General features: G+C 40.7%; 1 protein-coding gene across 1 annotated transcript in view; it reads left to right on the top strand.

The window, feature by feature from the left end:
* The first annotated feature begins 2,087 nt into the window (after positions 1–2,087).
* The window catches only part of Klhl32 (kelch like family member 32), a 195,627-nt gene continuing 174,556 nt past the window's right edge, over positions 2,088–23,158 (top strand). Inside the window, exon 1 of the mRNA XM_048353802.1 lies at positions 2,088–2,289. The gene's annotated coding sequence lies outside the window, so the exon portion shown is untranslated. The remainder of the gene's footprint in view (positions 2,290–23,158) is intronic.

The following is a 23,158-nucleotide window of genomic DNA, read 5'->3' as shown; positions in this document are numbered from 1 at the left end:
TCTACATACCATTTAGCCACAAGGAAAGATGAAATAATGTCATTTTCAAGAAAGCACATAAAACTGCAGATGATCATCATTTTTAGTGCAATTGCCAGACTCTTAAATACTATGAATTCTATCCTATAAGTAGAATCTAGATCTATAAATACAAACAAAATTACGGATCTAAATGGAGGACTGTTTGGAGGAGGATGGGTGTGTCTGTGATAAAGGGTGGAGATGGGAGGTTTGATACCATCAGACAGCATTAGGTGTGTGTGTCATGATTAAGCTCACTATTTTGTACAATAAATTTTAAAAACGTTGTACTTCAAATTAATAGTTAAGGATTCAGATAGGAAACATACTCTGACCTAGACATTTTTATTACCTTATTGTTGTTTTAAAGGTGATATACAGCAGGGTTACTCTTACACATGTCAGATAATAAGTACATTTCCTTCCTTTTGCATACTATCATTTGCTTCCTCATTCTCTCCTATTCCCTTCCTCCCATCTCCACTCACAAGTTGCGTGGTTCACTTTTGTCAATGTCCAATGCGGCCAGTGGGCTCTGCTGCTGTACATTTTCACCCCCTTTCCACCGATTCTGTGCCCTCCCCCCACCGTTCCTCAGATGTGCACGTGTATACACCGTATATGAGGCAAAGAATACAGTCATCTGAAAGCAAAACGACAAATTAAGAAAAGGTCTTTTTTTTTCTTATCTTTGGAATTCGTGTGTGAACATAGAAAGACCTCTTCTTGCCCCACCTATTTGCTGATGAACGTTGTATCCCATGTCCCCATGCAATATCTATTCCCTACAAGGATCTTTACAGATATGGCTTACTGACCCTCAAATGCTCGGTAGTAAATGCTCATAGTAACTGCTGAGTAAAATGGCTAGTTTAGAAGAGGTGAGAATGGCAAAGAAACGCATCAAGATCATTTTCTTAGTCAGGTTCTAGTATCTGACACCATATAATCCCAGCTATGCAGGAGACAGAGATGAAGAGGATCATGGTTTGATGATAGCGAAGGCAGAAAAGCCTGTGAGACTCTAGCTCCAATTAGACAGCAAAAAGAACTGAGAGTGGTGGCTCAAGTGATAGAGAGCCAGCAAATATGAAGTCCTGCCTAGCAAGTGTGCGAGGCCTTTGAATTGAGCGGTGGTGCTGCGAGCTTGTCTGTTGGCAGTTTTAATGATGACTTAGCTGTCAAGCAACACCAGCCTTCATTTCTCAGGGCTTCGGTCCATCCCTGTCTCCCCCCCCCCGCCCCCCAACTTTTTTTTTTCTCCACAGTATCATCAAATGCTCAGTCCTAAGAAGGTTGCCCTTAGGAATCCAGGCAACTTATACACTTTACAAGTGGGATTGGTCAGAGGGAGTTGTTAGGTCGCTCCAGGCCAGTGCTTCAGAGCATACGGATTTGAGGTCCCCGCACCTGCTGGCGCCCACCGATCGCTCCCCACACAGCCCTGGGAAAGGAGGTTCCACAGCCGGCTTCTTCTCTCCCAGGGGTGTGTGTTGGGGGAGGGGTGGGAGTGGGCAGCTGTGGCTGCAGGAGGTGCTGGGGAGACCCAGCAGCCAGCGCTGCTGGTGCCGGAGCGCGGGAAGGCGGGCTGCGTGGAGGAGGGGGACTTCCGGGGAGGGCGGGCTGGCGTGCGCGCTGGGGACAGGGACACTGGGGACAGGGGTGGAAGGGGGGTGGGGAGCGACGGGAGGTAGAGAGGGGAGGGAGGGGGCGGCATGCGTGCGGGTCTCCCTGGCGGAGTGTGTGTAGTGGGGGGTGGGGGGGAAGGGGGAGGCTGGGGGTGGTGAGGCCGGGGCGGAGGGCGGCGCGCGGGCTGGCCGGGGCGGGAGGGGGCGGAGCCGCTCTGCCGTCTGACCCCGCCCTGTCGGGGCGGGTGCCAAGGTGAGTCTCCCGGCTGACGCGGCGGCGGGCGCGGGGTAGAGCCAGGCGGGACCGTGCGCCCGCGGGGACGCTGGGCTTTTAAGCTTCTGATTTAAGGGGGACGGCGGTGTCGCCGCAGGAGAATCGGGGAGCGCGCAGGCGGGCGGCGCGCGCGGACACACAGACACGCGCGCGCGCGTACACACACACACACACGCATGCACACACATAATACACACGCCAGCGCGCTCGGCCATCCCACTGCAGCCCCCAAACCCGCAGCGCGAAGCGACGTCACCCCCAAAAGCGTCGAGGGGCGAAGCAGAGCCATTGGTGCAGTGTTAGGCGGAGCCCGGTGCCCGCGCTGCCGCCTCGGGTACAAACCCAGCAGACCGCGCACCCCATCCGGTAAGCCAGACTGTTTCCTCGTCCCATGTTCTGTTCGGGGTGAATGCCTTGCAGGTCCGCAGGGAGAGGGTCGAAGTGTTGGGGTCCCGGGAGTGGACATTTCTGGGGTTTGAGCCTTCCACGACCGTCGTCTAGCTGGAGGAATTACTACTGGGGTTACTTACCCCCACCCCCACCCCAATATGTACTATGCTCCTCGGTTGCCTAGGAGACTTGCTTCAACACCAGCCCTGGGACATCCATGGGGGGGAAAAAACTGGTTTCTAGAATGATGCTATTATTTATTTTCATTTAAAAAAATAATAAAAATAGAGACACGAAAGACCTTGTGGCAAGGAGGCATCTGTTAATTTATATTCAAGCAACCGTTTCATTCAACTTCCAGAAACGTTGTAATTGCTTCATCTGATAAGCCAGATGAATTCGCCCCCCCCCCCCCCCCAAACCCGGGTTGTGTCTTCGTCAAGCATTCCTGATTTGGTGACCTAATAAAGAAAGCTGACCCAGACCCTGAGTTCCAGCTCCAGGACCAGGACACACACACACACACACACACACACACACACACACGAATAAAAATAAATTGGCCAGTAAAATAATAATAAAAGAAAGAAAGCTGATTCTGATTGGAATCCCAGCTTCCTCTCCTATTTCCAGTTCTGTTTTGTAGCTCACTTCGGTGTGATCTATCCTAATGCCAAGAGCAAGTGATTTGATTGTGGTTCTCCACAGCAGAATGCTCTTCTGTTGGAAATTAACCGGCACAGAATCTCATATTGGTGAATGCATAAAAGTAGCAAGACAGCTTTCATGACATAAATGTTTGCTCCTATTTCTGTATCAACTGCATCATGATTAAAGCATAGTTGCCTACACCTCTGTCCATTTCTGAAATGGTTTCCTTTTAAACCTCTTATTATTGTTTTGGGAGATATTTCTGTATGTTTAAAGAGATGGATAGAAAATGTGTGTCATGGCTTAATACTCAAGTTTAAGCTTTTAGAGTTTACATTAGAATTTGGATTTTTTTTTTCTCTTTCGAGCCCAAGTACCGGGCTTTCATTCAAGGCCTCTCAGCTTTCTTGCTTATGCTGGCTCTGTAAGCAGTTAAGCTAACACCTCTAGTCCAGCAGTTTGGTAGTTAATTGGAGATGGAGTCTTAAACACTTTTTCTGCCAATTTTGGCTTTACACTGTGGTCATCAAGAACTCAGCCTCCTATGTTAGTATTGTAGACATAAGCTACTGGTGCTAGGCTGTTTGTTTGTTAGTTTTTTCTTGCTTTTTGTTTTCTTCCTGTTGTACAGATCCTTTCCTAAAACACTAAAAAAGTCCATGACGGATGCCAGGACTGTTATTTCACAGGAACCCCTTGTAGCCAGGCTGTCAGATCTGTTTTGAGGCTGCAGGTCTGTCTTTTGGGTAAACTTACAACAAGCACTTTGAGGCATCAATAATTAGGTAATTGCAGTTTGCACTAATTTCATTCTCCACAAATAGGAGCTTAGTAAAGAGCCACTGAAATTCAACAATCCTTTATGTTTTCTTTTTATATCTGCTCATCTTTACTACCTCTAGTTAAATGCAGCAAGGAGAACATATTGAATTCTTTAGATTCTGAACTATGTCATACTGGCTATCGTAATAGGAAGACCAAGGCAACAAAATAGTGACTGAAATAGCTTAAAGGGGTTTAATGAAACTCAAAATGCTAAGAGGTGACTGATAACTAATAACACTGTCTAGTTTACAAAGTGCTTTTTGTTATTATTGTTGTTATTGTTTTTGCCTATCATGCGGCTTGAACTCAGGGCTCAGTAACTTTTGCTCAGCTTTTGTGCCCAAAGCTAGAGCTCTACCACCTGAACCACAGTTCTACTTCCAGATTTTTGGTAGTAAATTGGAGACAAAAGTCTCACACATTTTCCTGCCTTGGCTGGCTTTGAACCATGATCCTCATATCTCAGCCTCTTGAGTAGGTTGGATTATAGAAGTGAGACACCAACGCCTAGCTTTTAAAAAATCGTTACCATCACCATGAGGTTAAGAAATTACCCTACTGTAAAGCCGAGGCATCCAAGACTCAAACTGTGCAGAGAATCACAAAGCTGGTAGAAGAAAAGACCTTTCTGCATATGGGTTCTTTTCTACTGAAAAGAGAAATGTTGGGGTCTGACAGGTGAGATAAAGGATGGAGCAGACCAGCTTTTCAAGCTTGTGGAACTTTAGTCTTTGAAATTGTGAGGACCAGATTAAAAATGTATCTAACCACGAGTGGTCTGTGGCCTGACAGTTACTAATCCATAAGTACTGATGTCCCATCCAAGTCTATGATATTATTCTCTAATAAAATACTGCTGTGAATCAATACACCCATCAGTATAAAATGGTCATGAGGTTTATGATTTTAATATTATAGTCTGTAATAAATGTTTGGCATCCATTTGTTTTATTGAGGTAAGTGGTAATAGAGTTTGAATTCAGGCCTTTACATTTGCTGAGCATGAGCTGTACCACTTGAGTCATAGAGCTTTCTGTTTCAGTTATTTTTCAAATGAGGTTTCCAGTCTGTGCCTGGACCCATATTGGACCACGATCCTCCTATTTACACTTCTTTAATAGCTGGGCTATCACCTGTGTACCACCATACTCAACTTTTATTGCTAGAGATATGATCTCAGTAGTTTTTACCCAGGCTAACCACCTCCTTCCTCCCAATCTCTACTGCCTTAGCATCTAGGATTACAGGTGGGAAACACTGCTCCCTACTCTACATACACTCTTCAATAAACAGATCCAAGTTTATTTTTGAGATTTTCTGTTCTTCTTTCATATGTGTTTTTTTTTTCTATCAGAGAAAACAAAAGTCTCTGAAGTGCTCCAAAGTAGGAATTTTGAATACAGGAAAACAAAAACATTTATGGTTTAAAACCACACACACACACACACACACACACACACACACACACTTATAACTATTAGGTGTTACAAGAAATTGGCATAGGATTTAAAGTACACAGGAGGATTTGCCTAAGTGATATGTAAATACTGTGACATTTTACCTAAGAAACTTGAGCATCTGTGGATTTCAGTATCTTGGAGGTCCTGGATCCAATTCCTCTGAAGCCACAGAGAGGCAAGTGTACTTGGAATTAGAAGAGGAAGAGAAATAAAATAATGGTCATAAAAAAGCATTATTGTGAAAGAGATGTTGGCAGACTTCCTTAAAGCAGGCAGTACAAAGGAATGTAATTTTATTATGTTGTTTCTTTTGTGGTTCCAGAAAGGTGTAGTTCGAGGGAAAAGCAAGGTCAAACACAGAAAATATCCACAGTGGCTTCTACTGGTGCTCTTATTCTGAACTCATCTTCTAGGAGGATGGTTTATTAACCAGTATAAGCCTTTCAGCATTTCATTGCATCCCATGTATCAGTAAGTGGGTCGGCAGGTCACTAACAGTATTCTTACAGAATCCCGGCTGAGTGCTGTGGACATTCCATCACAGCTCTTCAAGGATTCACAGCAAACAAATCCTATTTTTCCTAGTGACACCATTGCTTGAGCCCATTCCATGTACAGCCTACTTCCCATGGATCCCCTGTGGAATTTACAATGTTCTTAGAAAGTTTGCCTCTAGTTTTGGAATCCTGTATTCCCAGCTATCCAGAAGGCAGAAATCAGGAAGATCATGGTTTGAGGACAACTTCAAAGAAAAAAGTTAACAGAACTCTATATCAATCAATAAAAATCGGCATGGCAGCATACATCTGTGGTTCCTGCTACTTGGAAAGCCTAGGTTGGAGGATCATGATGCAGGGTAACCCAGAGGGGGAAAAGTGAGACTACCAAAAACATAGCCTAGGCGAATACAGTTTCAAGTGTGGCTCATGATATTGCACCTGTCTAGCATGTATGGAGGAACTGAGCACAAACAAGAAAAATGGAAGGGGGCTGGGGATATGGCCTAGTGGCAAGAGCGCTTGCCTCGTATACATGAGGCCCTGGGTTCAATTCCCCAGGACCACATATACAGAAAATGGCCAGAAGTGGCACTGTGGCTCAAGCGGCAGAGTGCTAGCCTTGAGCAAAAAGAAGCCAGGGACAGTGCTCAGACCCTGAGTCCAAGCCCCAGGACTGGCCAAAAAAAAGAAAAATGGAAGGGAGGGAGGGAAAGAGGGAGAAAGGAAAGAGAGGAGGGACAAAGAAGGAAGAAAGAAGGAAAGAAAGGGGGACCAAAGAAGGAAGGAAGGAAAGGGAGGCAAGCAGTCAGGAAGGAAGGAAGGAAAGAAGGAAGGAAGGAAGGGCCTAGGTTACATCTTATAGATGAGGAATCTTAGACTGTGTAAAGTTAAACAGGTCAAACAAAAGAAAACTTTCATCTTCAGCTTCTCTGGGCATTTTACACTCCTTCCCCTCTATTATATAATAGGGGCTATAAACCTGCACATGGTCGCAATTTTGAGGTCATTGTGTGTCCCATGTTCCAGTAGCAATGTAAGACTCCCAGGTGGGGATGTTGCTCCCAGAGGAGAGTGCAAGTATGCATAGGACCCTGGGCGCTGGAAACAACAAAAATTCCATTGAAGCACAGACATAGGGAAAAATAAAACATAAATTCTGACTGTGGAGGTCACTAAGCTCTCTTCAGCAGGGTGATTAGTGCGGAACCTGTGGACTTGATGGCTGGGTCTGATTGTATTGAATGAAGATCCTTTTACGTATTGAAAGGTGGGTGGTTCAGCCAGAGAATCAAGGTAGAAACTTGAGCTGAGAGGATAATGTGAGTGAAGCCTGCTAGCGATAAGCTCACTGTAGCTGAAGGCAGAGTGAATGCTGGGGAGAAGATGGAGTTCAAGACAGACTGCAGGAGAAGAGGGAACTGGAGACAGATGAGACAGGATACAGGAAAGCAAGCTGGTCAAAGACATGGCAGAATGTGTGATAGGCACAGGAGAATCAGAGAAGGCCACCATAATTCCTCTAACAAGTTCTGAAGGTAAGAGCAAGGGTCATATTACATTCTCTATAGATCTGGTACACATTAAATGCCTGTTAATTATTCCAGTGTGTTTGTATTTCAGCATTAAATAATGGCACCTAATTTCATGGTATCACTTCCTATAGTAAGATATTTTATGTGAGTTTATTGAAGTAGGCAAATACAAAAATTTTGTTTTCCCAGTCCTGGGGCTAGAATTCAGGTCTCATGCTATCTGGTCTTTCTTGTTCATGGTGGGACTCTATTACTTGAGTCATACCTTCCTATGTAATTGGAGACAGAGTTTCATAGAACCTTTCTTCTCAGGCTGGCTTCAAACCACAACCCTCTAAGTCTTAGCATCCTCAGTTTTTAGGATTATAGGTGAGTCACCAGCATTTCGCTGAGTTTTTAGAAATGGCAGAACTGATTGTGTCAAGTTAGATGATAATATATATGCATATATATTATTTTCTAGGAGAGTAACAGATTAGGAGGTGAGGGTGGTTCTTGCAAACAGGAATTTTAATGTGAGATAAACTGTCAGATATGAAATTTGAGGTCACATCTCATCTGTGGGGTAAGTAAGGAAAAATATGAGCTCTGGGTTAGCCATCTGAAAAGCTATACTCGAATTCAGAGGCAAACCTTTGGTAACAAGTAAATATCTGCTGGTGATTCTTGTTGGGTTAGCTGAATAGACATATTAAAGCTAAATATCAAGCATATGTGGGTTAGGTTTGGATTCAGGTACTCGATCTGCAGTGACTGAGGAAGAGAGCTTTTCAGAATGGTGGCTCAAGGTAACAGATAAAAATAAAACAGGAAACATGAAAGCTAGAATCTAGCAGCAAAGACAGGCTTTTACTTAAAGTTGGAGGATTTTTCATTGCTGTCCACAACATGAGCCAATAGGATGATTTTAGCTTCACAATTACAGTAGCAAAAACTCCTCTTATACAATAAAATTTTTTTTAAAAAATTAAAAAAAGGAAAACAAAAAAACCACAAAATCTCCTCTTATAAAGCTTGGGCTGTGTGTGTGTGTGTGTGTGTGTGTGTGTGTGTGTGTGTGTGTGTGTGTGTGTGTAAGGGAGACAGAAAGACAGAGACCAGATATACTTAGCTATGTCCCTGTTTCCCTCTATACTTATCTCATAATTTCTTTCCATTTGCAAAAATATTCCTCAGAATTCACCCCCTGTCATCTGACTTTCCCTCTTATTGAGAGTTAAGATAGCAAATTAATTTTGTTCACTCCCCCCCTCCCCAGATTGTAAAATTTCTAAAAGATTTGCTTAGTCCTGGCCCCTCTTTCAAACAGAAAAGGGAACATCCAACTTTCTTCATGTTTCTTTTGGCCTTGGGTTGCTTCAGATGCTCACCACAATGCGATTCACTGGTACATTTCATTTAACTTGATGTAGACATATGGTGCTATACATTTAGGTGAAGTTTTAAAAAGACTATGCATATGACAATGTAACAATTTTGCAAACTTGACTGAGAGTCACATTAGTTCTCTATATGGCAAAAAATACACTGAAAGCTGTAAATTTGTTGAAAATTGTTTTTTAAAAAATAATTTCCTTTGTAAGGCTGAAATCACCAACCTGATAAGATGAAACAAATGAAGAAAGAAAAGCTTTGGCAGTTTTCATGAACTCTTGACAATGTTCTCCTTACTTGAGGCACAATCTACTTTCCATGCCAGATGAACTGGTCTCAGCTACTTAGCATCAGTACTACCTCTGCCCCTTCTCTCCCTCACAGAACAACCCATGTAGCATACAAGATATTGATGAAATTCAGAGTCCTGTCCTGGCTGATTGCTTCAGTGGGAACACATTTGGTGTTAATGGCATAGACAGACAATAAGAGTAGTGGAGGAGGCATTTTGCAAATTTTTATGACACAAATCCTGATACCTCATTTTAAATCATCACTTAGAGGCCTTATTATTTATGATTTTTAGTTCTGCAATTGAAAGCACACGATAGCACAGTACACCCAAAAGAAAGAGAGCATTGGAGCCTGGATTTAAATAGTAACTCAGATACTTCTGGGGTCTGTGATTCACAATCCAATGAAATGTCGCTTCCAAGTGTCATTTTCTTCATCTATAAATGAGAAAGGATATATTGTTTAGTCTATTTTCTGTTGCTGTCATTGAACACACTTCAGTGAGCAGTGAATAGAGAAGAGAGGTTTATTCCACTTATAATTCTTTGGGTTAGGAAGTCCAAAACGTGGTGCCAACAAATTCTTCCTGATGCACAGTAACAGCAGACAGACTCAGCTAGCTAGCTCTGGACTGTCTTCTTTTTCTTGCAGAGCGGCTAACTCAATAATGGGGATTTCACTATTCTGATCACATCCGATCCTAACAATCTCCCAAAGGCCCCCATCTACAAGTACCAGTAAAGTATGATTTCAGGGACTTACCAGATGAATTTGGATATACCCAAATCATAGCATAAGGGTATGCTATGACTGTGAGACATGTATTGAACATCTAGCACAATTCCTGGTGCAAAATAAAAACTAAGCATTCCTTCCCTTTGCCACTCTTTTCCTTCCTTTCCTTTTGCTTTCTTCAAAATGATGGTAGAATCTACACAGATTTCAGGCACCAGATACAATGTTTTAACCCAGGGCATGCCACCCTTAGATCAGAGACAACCCCTTAGAGTCGAGGAGGTTTTCACACAGTGTCCTATTTGGGTGGGCTCTCCTGTGGAAAATGTTGTCCATTTCAGGGTTAGTGGTGTGTTGTCTTTCTTCACTAATAAGCCATTTATCCTCTTTTCTGCAGCTCCTGGACCTCTAGCCTGGACACAGAGAAAGGGAGGGAGGATTTATTTCCTTTTGCCTGGGAAACTCCAAGGGGCTTTATTACAAGACATCTTTATGGGTCTCCATTTGGAATAGATCCACTCTGTGTGCCCGAGGGAATGAATCATAGCAGCACAAAGTATCTGATAGGTACAACCTTCTTAGACTCTGTGCAGGGTCTGCTTCTAGTTGCCTGTGTATAAGTAGATTGCTAGGGGTTTCCTGTCAAGTTGAATTATGTATATTTTAATGAAAAGGTAAAAAAATCACCAGGCTCAAAGAAAAAAAATTCTTTATATTCTCTTTTAAGTTAGATAGGATTATCTTCTTCCTAAAGAAAATACTAATTAAGTCTATTTTTTTCTTCTCCCCAAATGCCTTCTATCCAGAAATTCTTCACTCTTGAAAGAAGCAGAGCATTTTGTTTCTCCTTTTAAAATAGCACTTGGGTATCTGATGACCTAAGAGTACAAAGGAGGTTAAGTATATCTTGGTTTATTTCAGTGACACTTTCTAGATTAGGCACTCAAGAGCAACCCAGGCAGTAGTGGGAACTATTAAAGCCCACTACACTGCTGAATTTTGTAGTAATAATAACAGAGAACATTTGCAGGAAGTTAGCAGTAAATTTTAACAATGTATAGACCAAGTTTATTTATATTTCATCACAGAATAGACTGCATAGCTTACCCTTAAAGAAAAGGCAAATTTACTGCACCAAATGTGTCCCTTATACTTGGTGTACATGTTTACATATATTTATTTATTTCACTATTTTCAAGCATATGTCATAATTTCATAATTCCTATGTGTTTCATTAAGAAAGTTGTTTATATATGTAAAATAAGAAAGTCATAGGCATTTGCTCATAATAAGGAGTATTTGTCAAAGAACATCATCTAACAATTTCTTTGTAGAAAACTCTAGGGTTTATTTCATTGTAGTGAGGTAATGATTATTAGATGAAAAATATGGTAGTGAAAATGACATTAGTGTTGAATCTCTTGCCTGCTTCATATGCTCAGACCAGAGAAGTTATAATTGAAGGGGATAACCTATTCTATATGTGAAAATTTTGGGTTTATTTTCAACCATGCCCCAGGTGACAGCTATGGTTATGTTTTGGGAAAATTTGCTCCATAAATCAGTCAGATATCTAACTGGAAGAAATTTATTTTGATAGAGTCTCTCTTTGACATGTTTCCTCATTTACTCTGTTTGACATGCCTTGAAAGGAGATTTTTTTTAAAGGTAAGCATAGTGAGTTTATTTGAAAATGAAAGGAAAGCTGTGAAAGACAGTAGCAGAAACTCTCTACCAGGAGAGCGATCAAAAAAGGAGTCTAATGGAGACCTCTCTGAGGTAGGTTTTAATAGCATGGGGCTCCTCCCTGATCTCCTTGGATGGCTTTGCATTGCTGCTTTATAGCTTGTGCGTGTGCTGCTCTGACTCTACATTGGCTGAGCAGACATTATGGGGAAAAGCATTGAAGACTTGCTTTTTAAAATTTATTTATTGTCAAAGTATTGTACAGAGGGGTTAGTTTCATACATAAGGCAGTGAGTACATTTCTTATCAAGCTTGTTACTTCCTCCTTCATTTTTCTCCCACTTTACTGGTTCCCTCCCTACCCTCCTCCTGGTTGTACAGTTGGTTTACAGCATATTGTCTTATAAGTATTGCTGTTGCATTGGTTTGCCTTTTTCCCTTTGTCTCTCCATTTTGGTGTTCCCCTTCTCTAGTTCTGATAAACATATGTAGAATACCCAGTGTACCAAAGTCAACTACAGTGACTAAAGCCATGGGGAAGGAAGACCAAAAAAAAAAGGCATAATTACATAGGGTACGTTGAAAATAACAACAACAAAGAAAGGAAAATAACAACAACAAAGTTCAACCACTTATTTCCAAATCTTGTAGTTAATTTTGTTTAGCATCATTTTATGTGGTCATATGTACATTGCTATTGAGCTGTTGTACTCTTCTGCTAGGACTATCCTAGACAAGTACTAATTGTTTCCAATGTGTGAAACCATAGATTTTATGTTTTTTGGGGGTCTAGCTCACTTCACTTAGCATGATTTTTTCCAAGTCTTTCCATTTACTCACAAAATGCTGCTCTTGTGATTGTCAGTGAGATAGCTGTAATCAAATAACCTTCTAGCTGCCAAATCACTCCCTGGTGTTTTCCAACCTGATGTCCTTAAGCAGATATGGCTGATTGATTTCTTTTTTGAGAAGCCAATGACTAAGGAATTGTAGAATCAAGCTATTTCTTTCTTCTATAGAAATATTAGTTGCCTGCCATGTGATTAATTTTGGACATAGCTTATCTTCCATAGCTTTGGGTCAAAGCTATTTATCTTATTTTGGAGGTGTTTAGGATCAACTGTACATGGAATGTCCTATGGCATGTCATTTGAGAAACTCATGATCAGTCCTTTGGCTTTGTATACAGAGTTTACTTTGGCTTTGTACTGAAATTCTACTTCAAAAATCTTAGTGTCACCTGTGGGTTTTTTAAAACATAATTTTCCCATCTCTGAGCTTGCTACTCTTTCATAAATTTGTCAGCTTTGTTTATTTCTATTTCTCACTCTACCATTTGAGCTACAGTGCCACTTCTGGCTTTTTCTGTGTATGTGGAATTGAAGAATTGGACACAGGGCTTCATGCATGCTGGGCAAGTACTCTACCAGTAAGTCACATTCCCAGCCCAGTTTAGTGTAATTCTTTTTTTTTTTTTTTTTTTTTTTGGCCAGTCCTGGGCATTGAACTCAGGGCCTGATCACTGTCCCTGGCTTCCTTTTGCTCAAGGCTAGCACTCTGCCACTTGAGCCACAGTGCCACCTCTGGCCGTTTTCTGTATATGTGGTGCTGGGGAATTGAACCCAGGGCCTCATGTATATGAAGCAAGCTCTCTTGCCACTAGGCCATATCCCCAGCCCAGTGTAATTCTTATTGCACAAAAGTTTTTAATACTTAATGGCATGTTTGAATTGAAGAAAAGTATTTTGACCTGAAGATGACCACTTCAGAAGTGAAATTGTTTGAAATAGAATGATTTCTATGAATGAATGATGATCAGCAAACCTTTGAATGTAATTTGTTGTTGGGGCATTGAGATTTCCAAAAAGCAGAGCCAGTGGTCACATGCCTTTTGTAAAGGCAGCTGCCACCTGTGGCTTCCTGGGTCCCACTGTAGTACTCATAATTCCTCACTGGAAGAGTTAAAGGGGTGCTGGGAAAGGCAGAACAAGAGAAGTCAGATTTCTCCAGTGTCCACTCTGCAAGGAGGCTTGGACTGAACTCCTGGATGACGTCTCATCTGTAAATTGAAATAACACAAACAATCTTCTTTTTCTGTTTATGAGAATAACATTACCTGTACTTTAAAAAATGTTGTGTTACTGGTTCTGGCTGGTCACTCTGTGGCCTTGCTTACCAGGATAAGATATTTTCCACGGTTTGATAAATGCATCCAGTTCAAAATTTGAAGTCAGGAGGATCCTCAGAATGACCTAGAACTGCTTTTAAAATGTTCATTCCTTGACTCATATTTAGAATCTACATTGGTAGCATTTGTGTATTAAAAAACTCTCCCATATGATTCTGATGATAGGTCTAACTGGAGAGCCAGCCCCTGTTTAGAGCACAGCCACCCACTCTCACCATCCTTACTTCACTTCTCAAGGGCCATTCATGCCATCCCAATCAAAGGCCCAGCTTTCTGGTTATTTACTCTTAACAAAAGATAGCAGGTTCAGTGAGTTGAGGCAACAGCTTTCTATATATGCAATGGAAATTTAAACAACACAGGCAATTTGGACCCCATCTGCATAGTAGTCATGATGTGTGATTAACATCTTTGCTGAAACCGAGATTATGATTTTTTTCAGTTAAGTTTATGTAAAGTTAATAAACAGGGGGAATGCATCAGTGAGAATTTTTATCTATGTCCATGTTTTGTTTGTAGTTAATTTCTGAGTAAGACCTCATCATATTCTTATTTTGTGTCTTTTTAGGTAGAGAGCCTTGATAGTGATTGTACAGCACTACATAATCCAGCCCAATAATGTTATTTCTGCAGTAGATGAAATCTTATGAGTCATTGATTAACAGGTTGGTAGAGAACTGCTGCAGAGTTGTATAGGCATGGCAGGATTTGTGAACAATTTCCAATTGTTGTTCTCTTATTTGGGAAGATTTGATAAGACATATTTGTCTTAGTATATAATTAAGAAGAAAAAGAACCCTTGTTCTTAGAGCACTTGTGAAAGTATAGATTAATTTTAAACAAATGACCAAGGTTTTTTTTGGTGAGATGTTGCTTGATTGTGACTTTAAGAGAAATCATTCCTTAAGAGTGTGACTGCACTAGAGAAGGGCAAGTGTCATGTGTGTATCCTATTCCTAGTTAATTAATAATTATTATGACTACCATAAAGACATTTCTGCTGTTAAGTTAGGCTTAATATTAAATTTAGTGCAATTCTTTTTCTCTCCTTGCCAGTCCTGGGGCTTGAATTTGGGGCCTGAGCACTGTCCCGGAGCTTCTTTTGCTCAAAGGTAGCACTCTACCACTTGAGCCACAGTGCCACTTCTGGCTTTTTCTGTGTATGTGGAATTGAAGAATTGGACCCAGGGCTTCATGCATTCTAGGCAAGTACTCTACCACTAAGTCACATTCCCAGCCCAGTTTGGTGTAATTCTTATTGTAGGAAAGTTTTTAATATTTAGTGACATATTTGAATTGAAGAAAAGTATTTTGACCTGAAGATGACCACTTCAGAAGTGAAATTGTTTGAATTACTTTTCCTTTCTAGGAAATCAGGTGAAATGCAACATTTGGTACTTTGCCAAATTGGAGCTCTGTTAGGCTCTTTTGGCTCCTATATCAAGAACAGCAGAGAGAGGGAGGAAGAGATTGAGAGAAAGGAGAGAGAAATAGAGATAACAGCTGAGGAAAGGGGAGGAAGGGAAAGGGAAAGAGAGAAAACAGATAATAAGAGAGAGATAACAAGCAAGAGAGAGGGGAGAGAGGGAAGGAAGAAGGGCAGTAGAAAAAGGGAAAGAGACACAGAGGAAGAAAGAACCCAAAGAGGAAGCAGGTGAAAGAGTTAAGCAAACCAGAGTAGAGAGAGTCAAAGGGGTGGAGAGAGGGAGGAAGGGAGGGAAGCAAGGGGAGAGAAAGAGAGAAAAAAACCCACTCACTGTGAAACTTCACTTACCATCCATGATTTTGAGCCTGAAATCTCATTAGGTGATTAGCATCAACCATTCTTCCCAAGTCATCTTTTTGGCCATCTGTCCCAAATTATAGGAAGTAATAGCCTTGGGCACAGCTGCTGAGTCTAATGTGCATTTCTAACTACTGATAATGACCACATACAGAAAGCTGGTAGCCAAATGTGCAAAATAAACAGGAGAGAAAGAAATGCAAATATATAAATTTGGAAGCTTGTGAATGGAGAATCTGTATTTTATATAACGACATGGTGGTAGATATTATTTCGATCTACCGGCAAAAAGAGTACCTTGCCTACCTTCATTTCCTCACAATAACTTTCTTACAAGGAAAAATAAATCTCAAGACAGACTAACCTTCATTTCTGGTACTTGTTAATGATCCTCCTGTCACAGGAGGTGAATTTCAGAAATATAATCCCATCATTTCTTGGGCCCTTTGCCATGCTCACTAAGGGATGAAGAATGTCAGTATGGTAAATTTGCATGATTTGATTGCCCACATTGACCATTAGCTTGACCATTCCAATCAAATTGTCTAATATCATTAAATATATAATTGAGAAGTTATAGGAAAGTAACTACCCAGCAATCCTCTATTTAGATATAAAGGAAGATCACAATCGGAATTTTAAGGGTCACATGTATATTTTTGCATGGCCATTCATGTTGTTAAAAATACTGAATGAATGTATTGAAAGAAAACTTCCTCTATAAAGAAGGTGGGTCTTAACATGGAAGTCACTACAATTATGTGAAGTGATCAGGGCATGTACTATATCAGTGTAGAAAAATTCCGTTAAAAATTGCTTTATACCATTTTTACTTCTAAATCTTTAGCTTTTAGCTGGTTAGACTGAGGACCTTGAAATTCTTCCTCCTCCTCCTCCTCCTCCTCCTCCTCCTCCTCCTCCTCCTCCTCCTCCTCTTCTTCCTCCTCCTCCCCCTCTCCTCCTCCTCCCTTTCCTCTCACAATTTACATTCAAGCACTTGGGAAAGTCTCCTTTCTCTACCCTCAGAGTCTGATACCTTTCACCACCCCTTACTATCATTTTTTTTTCTGCTCTATTTCACCTCTTGCATAAATGGGAGTTCTCCTTTGCCTCCCACGAACTCTTTAGAGAAGAGTGCAGCGAGGGTGGGTCTTATAACACCCAAGATAGGCAGAATGATTCCGTTTATTTTGCTTAAAATGCCAACAGATCTGAGTCCTCGAAACTGCACCCTCCCCATCATCTGTCTCCTTTTTACCCCCTGAGCCTAATTTCTACTTATTCATCCGTTCACTCCCTCCCCATTGGTCTCGTTTTCTACATACAACGTATGCACCACAGCCACTGTTCCTCTAGTCATACCTGGCATCACTGCCTCGCTTCTTGAGATCTTGGCTCAAGCATCACCTTCTCCATGAGACCTCTGTGGTCCGTCTCGTTTAAAATGAGAAGCTTCTCACTTCTCACTGTTTTACTTTTCATCTTACTTTTTAAAAACAGCCTTATTGTGGGGAAGAATAGAAATGCCATTACAGTTCTAAGTGTTCAATTCAATCATTTTTAGTATATATTTGAAGTTGTGCAGTCATCGCCATGATCCATTTGGGGCTGCCCTATCCCTCCTCCATAACCAGTGGGCTTTGGCTGCTTCTGCCTGTCTAATTTTTCTGCAGCAGCAGCAGTTGCTGCTCTAGCAGTGTGCATCCATGGAAGGACTTTGGAGAGAGACAGCACTAAAGTTGAATCCTGGTTCTTTCAGATACTAATTAGTCCTGGGAAAGTTACTTGTTTTTTGTTTTTAACTCAGAATCCTCCTTTGTGCTCTATAATATAATCCTGTGGATCAAGTACAATAATGTACATACATTGTATTGTCCAGTGTCTAGCACCAAATTGCTATTAATGATATAATGGTTTCACAATGATACAGGAGGGCCTAGGGAGCTAATGTTTGCCCTATTCATTGGGAAGACCAGGTTCTTTTGCCCTCTACTATCCTTATGTGGGTATGGGGATAATGAGGAAATAGACAAGCTTTTCTGGACATCATTTATGTTTTCTAGTACTCAGCCTCTAATGCCAATGGCACCTATGACTCGTGGGCCACACCTGACTGGCCCATGTGATTCCATGGTTTCCTTTTAGGATTAAAATTAGAGAAGTGTTCTTGCTGTTGATTCTTGAATATGCTGCTGGGGTGCTTTTGCCTATAATAGTCTTGTTATTTTCCTCATTAATATTATTCTGTTCTGTCAAGAATGCTCATTCAGCAGGTTGTTATTGGGCATCTGTTAAGTGTTAGGCACTGTGCCAGGGGCTGGCAATTCCATGGTGACAACAATCCGGTCCTTGTCATCATGAAGCTGACATGTTAGTGGAAGAGACAGGCATTCATCAAGTGATCTCACAAATAAGAGTAAAAGTGCAATGGTATTATGACAAATGGGATTAAATGAAGAGAATATGACTGTTCTGAAGGAAGATGAAGAAGCCTTCCAAGGAGAGGTTGGGCTAAGGATAAGAAAGATGTGAAGAGCTCAGGGGGTAAATGGGAGAGGGCAGGAAGTAAGATGGTAATCCTAGGCAGAGAAGAAGTACAATCCATTGAGGAAGGATTGTCAGAATAATATGATCTTGGAAGTCTCATGAACAAGATAGCTGAGCATGAAAAGAGAGCCAAAGATGAAGAAAGAAAACCACGAAAAGATAAGGAGTCAAAAGCCAAGATGGTAGTGTGATTCCAGGAGAGCACTGGGCGATGGGGAAAGCAGTAATTTCCCGTAAGTTGGGAACTCGATCTGACGAATAGATCTGATGACAGTTAAATTAAAGTATGCATGGATGACTTGGAGACTAGAGACAACCTGAAACCTTGCCCTTCTCACGTAATCCCAAATCCATTCTATAACCATGCTTGGACAACCTCAGGAAGGCAGAGCTTTCTGACCAGTAGAGGAGAAACTAAACTGAGTTTCAGAAAAACTGAAAGAGGAGCATTTTTTTTTGCACATCAGACTTTAAAATATGGTTTACATTTACTCTTTAAATGCTATAGACTCATTACCTTAGACTCTAGTGGCCACTCTATGTGGAAAGTAGCTGAAAAGTAAACAACTGGGAGGAAAGATAATACAGTAATATATCAAAAACTACCATGAGCCCTGGGGGCCCATTCCTGTAACCCTAGCTACTCAGGAGGCTAAGATTTGGGAACCAAGGTTTGAAGCTAGCCTTATGTAGGAATGCTTGTGAGATTCTTGTGTACAACTAAACACCAAAAGCTGTAAGTGGAGCTGTGGTTCAAGTGGTGGAGCACCAGCCTTGAGTTCAAGCCCCAATATGGACACAAAAACAAGACAAAACTCACACCACAACAAAGAAAAACCTACTATCTTGGTATAGGATAAGCATCACTAGCATAGTTGACAATTCAGAAAATTCAGAGAAGGGAAAGCTTGCAGATGGTGTGAAATACACAGTCGAAAGCTGGGCATTCTTGTGGGCAAGAAGTCTCCCAGAAATTTGCGATAACACCATGGGATTTATTTAGAGTGCCACTGAGAGACTGTCTTTTTTTAGGCGTTATTTCTTCCTTTATACTTTTGTAAACACATTTTCAAGTGTTTTCTTACAAGGTAGATATTTCAAAAAACTAAATGCCTCTGAAAATGCTTTTAAATATACAGCTTTTATGATTCACACACTCCAATCACAAACTTTAACTGAAGAATTAAGAGATGTCAACACTGAAAGATGAAAGTAGAAAAGATCTGTTTGTTTTTTCAACCTAGGTTGACACTAGTTTTTAAGAATACTAACAGCAATATCTCCCTCCCTCTCAAAAAATTATCTATTATAGAAAGTGGTGAAAGATAGGGTTGTACATTCACTAAAGGACTGTTGTTATTCTGTTGTATTTTTAATAGTCTGTTGGTATGCCCATTAAATCTTACCCATACTTAAAATAATGATATGTGTCAATGATATGGATGAGAAGGAAAAATGGTTGTGGTGTACCATTTTGAGAATCTAGTAAATAAATGGTCATTGCTGTATAAAATGTATTGTGTGGCTTCAGAAAGAGTGGCACACGTATACTTACAAATACTGTATGTATTGCTCATTTACATATATTTAAATATATACAAATATAATATATCATGAAATTTGTTCATGGATCTTGGATCTTTCTACTCTGCACTGGTCTATACAACATCATCTGAAAGAGCTTCTACTTTATGTTTTATTCAGTCATTCTCTGGCTTTACAGGCAGTGGTAACCCACTGCAGTCTATGCAAGTCCTGGTTCTTCTGTCTTTTGCAACCTGAGGTCAGCTGGCACCATTTATCTTGGTCAGTTTGATCTGGCACTTTCCCTACAATGTTTTGTTCTCACTGTCCTTTCACCTGCTTCCACGTACATAGCGAATACTCTGTACAGTTGTTCATGCCCCTCTCAGTCCAAAACCTGCATAAGTTTAGCTCAGTACCTGGGTCCTTGGTGAAACCATTTCTCTTTAGACTTACTAAATGATATTCCCATTTATTTTTAGAATTCCTCAGCAACCTGTCACCTAGATGTCTAAGATACCTTTTATTTGTTCTTTGGCCATCTTGTATGTTTCCTTAATTTGAAGATACATGAATAGTAGAATCTCTATCCTAAAATGTTGCAGCCGGAAAGGCCATTCCCATCAAGAGCCTCAACCTTTTATTCCATTGCAGCCAAGTCGTACCTCTCTCTGCAACTGTGATGTGACGTGGTGCAGTCCATCAAGTGTTGCATCAACAATATAACCTAGGGTCATGTTAGAATCACAAAGGGGGAGGCGGAGAGGGGAGAAAGCCTGGAGAGATTGCAAAATCCTTGCCTCAGATGATGTTGTGCAGGTAGCCCTTTATACCTCTCTCTGGTCCACAGGCCTTGAAGAAAAAGTAAAGAGAGGCTGAGAGTTAGAAGAAAGACCATAGGTAAAACTGGGAAGCAGGAAAATAAAATGAGAAATTAGCTGTTCAGATCCCCACTGCACACACAGACCCACACCCATCCCATGTATACATATGTATACACACATGCACATATACTTGATCTTAGCCAAAAGGCCAAGAAGCGATTATGCACGCACATATAGAAGCAAGTGTTTACACACACACCGATATATAAACACATATTCACTCTCCATGGACATATATACATATACAGACATGTGTGTACACAGTCACACACACAGGCACACATGCATTCTCATCCCTGTCTGGTAGTCGAGGACTGTGATGAGCTCCAATCTTTCTCACAATAGAATGGGCTTCTGGGAAATGCTTGGCCTGCATCCTCTAGAACAAGTTCTTAAAGGGCTGGCCTCACCGTGCCATTCACATAGGCAATATGTTTTACTTCGGTTTCAAAGGAGGAGATACAGTTACTGTTTTGCCAAGGAGACCTCACACACACACACACACACACACACACACACACACACACACAGTATCTGTTCCACTTGATCTCCAATATTAAACAATTTCAAATCAGCTATATAAAAACAAAACAACTCTCCCACAAGTGGATTTAGCTGCATCCTTCCCCTCTACCAGAAGAAGCAGAAGTCCAGAGACATGTTGGACTTGCCCAGGACACAGCGGCAGCACCAGGCCTGCAGGAGTAGGTCCCACTGAGCTCTTCCCTTCATTGCTGTTCTTCCTTGGTGTGTGAGGGCCTTTGCAGGGCTGCACACCAACACTGCTCATCAGCCTCCACTCCTGTTGACAGGGAAATACTGTGAGCTTCCTGCCTTTTTCTCTTGCCATATGCACAGACACTTGCCCCAACCATCTGGAGAAGAAAAAAGTTGTATCTGGCAGGGGAATGGGAGTGCAGATGCATTCTTTTTATAATTACTCAAAAGAAGGTTATTGGAGGTAGGATTTATTTAGTCTGCTTCTGCAGATCTAGATTTAAAAAAACAACAATGTTAACATGTACAGAAAACATTTTGTACAACATTCTGAGGACATTAATTATTCTCCTATCTGTGGTCTCATTTCTCAGCATGTGTTGTTGACTTTCATGGCTCACTGAAAGCTTGCTCTCCACCTGCATTAATTGACCCCTGGCTCCATCCGTCCCTGTCAGTTCCTGTCCTCTTGGTTGTTGTTCATGGTTATATCAAAGATGGGAGCAGCTGGAATCCAATGCCTGTGATTATTAAGACAGTAATTACTGATCATGCTGACACCAGCAATATTAACTAGTGCTTAAATAATTGAAAATGTTACCTATGAGGCATGCATGAATTCAAGGTGTCAGAATAAGAGACAGTTTTTAGAATAGCCTAGGCAATATTAAAATGTTTTTGTTCTTATTTTATTCAGCTATTCTGACAAAAATAATGTGACTTGAGGATGATGAAATATGTTGAGTTTAAAATTTTTTTTAACTTCCTTATGCAGCTGAATTATATAATAGCTTCAGGAATGCCATTTAAGAAGAAGAAATTAATTTGCAAAGATTTCTCAAGTTATGAGAAGAATGTGATAACAGCATTCTTTTCTGATGAGTCCACTTGCCAGAGTAGTAGTTTAATGGTGCTATAAGACGTATATTGTATCTTATACTTTAGAATGTACTTTCAAACTTATCATTTCATTTGGTCTCTGTAGAAGTATTGGAGAGAGGAAGTTTAACCCCTATCTTATGGGGAAATAAATTATTGTCTGAAGTTACATAAGTGATAAATTGAAGGATTGGGTTAGAATATAAGATTTGTCCATGGTTGTATAGTACTTTACCAAATCTGTGAGGTGGCAGAAATAACATGGCTATGCTGTTCTGGGGAAATGATAAAATATACTGTCATCTTGGTGGAATCTTCAGGCTCATTTCATCAGAAAAGTAAACCCATTTCAGGAAAATAAACTATTCTTAATAGGCTTATCATTTTCTTTCTCTTGAATTTTTAATTCTAAGGCTATAACAAGATACTGGAAAATATTTTCATTATTGATTATTGAAACATGGAATCGGATGATTCCAATGTAGGATTAGTATGCTTTGACATACTTAAATGTTGTACAATTTCAATACTTTGTGCTGTATTTGTAGATTTCTTACTGTGAATTACTAAAAAAAATGCGTTTTGTTTGTTTGTTTTAATTTGGGTAGCATTTTCTTGAGAGATCAGATGCAGGATCTATAACTTCATTTAAGTACCCCTACTTCATCCTAGCACAAGAAGGCTAATTTTGGTACTCTGTCACTCCCCACAATATCAGGTAACTAGTAACAGTGGTTCTTATCCAAGAGCAGGAAGCACATCCAACTCCCTTTTGGCAGAAATCATAGTAGATACCTTCAACTTAAGGAATGTCTTCAGAGTTTGTGGGGTGGTCCCCCAAAGAGATCACAGAACTTGTGGAGAGAATAAAGGTTTATAAATATAGTTCTAGCCCAGTTTCCATGCAAAAGCTTAATTCTATGTACAAAAGTGTCTGACACACAGATTGTCCATTGGCTCAAATCTACTTAGTCTCAACTGTAAGTACTCAAAGAGAGGGATAAGTTTTTTTTTTAAAGGACAACAAAGATTTTAAATAGCAAGGTATTATCAAAAGTGTTTTGAGATCTTGCATGCACAGTGCCACTGATGACTTGAGAGCTACCTGGACAAGGAATGTTTTGCAATGTTTCTGGCATCTTAGTTTCCTTAAGTGGCCTGGGAAACAATGATATACACAAGTGATAAGATGGAATACTTTCGTCTATTTTTCTTCATTCTGACAAAACACCTGAGAAAATGATTTGAAAGAAGAGAGATTTCTTT

The sequence above is a fragment of the Perognathus longimembris genome, chromosome 9, assembly GCF_023159225.1.
Source record: "Perognathus longimembris pacificus isolate PPM17 chromosome 9, ASM2315922v1, whole genome shotgun sequence".
Classification (NCBI taxonomy): Eukaryota; Metazoa; Chordata; class Mammalia; order Rodentia; family Heteromyidae; genus Perognathus; species Perognathus longimembris.
This window is presented reverse-complemented; position numbering and strand designations above follow the sequence as displayed.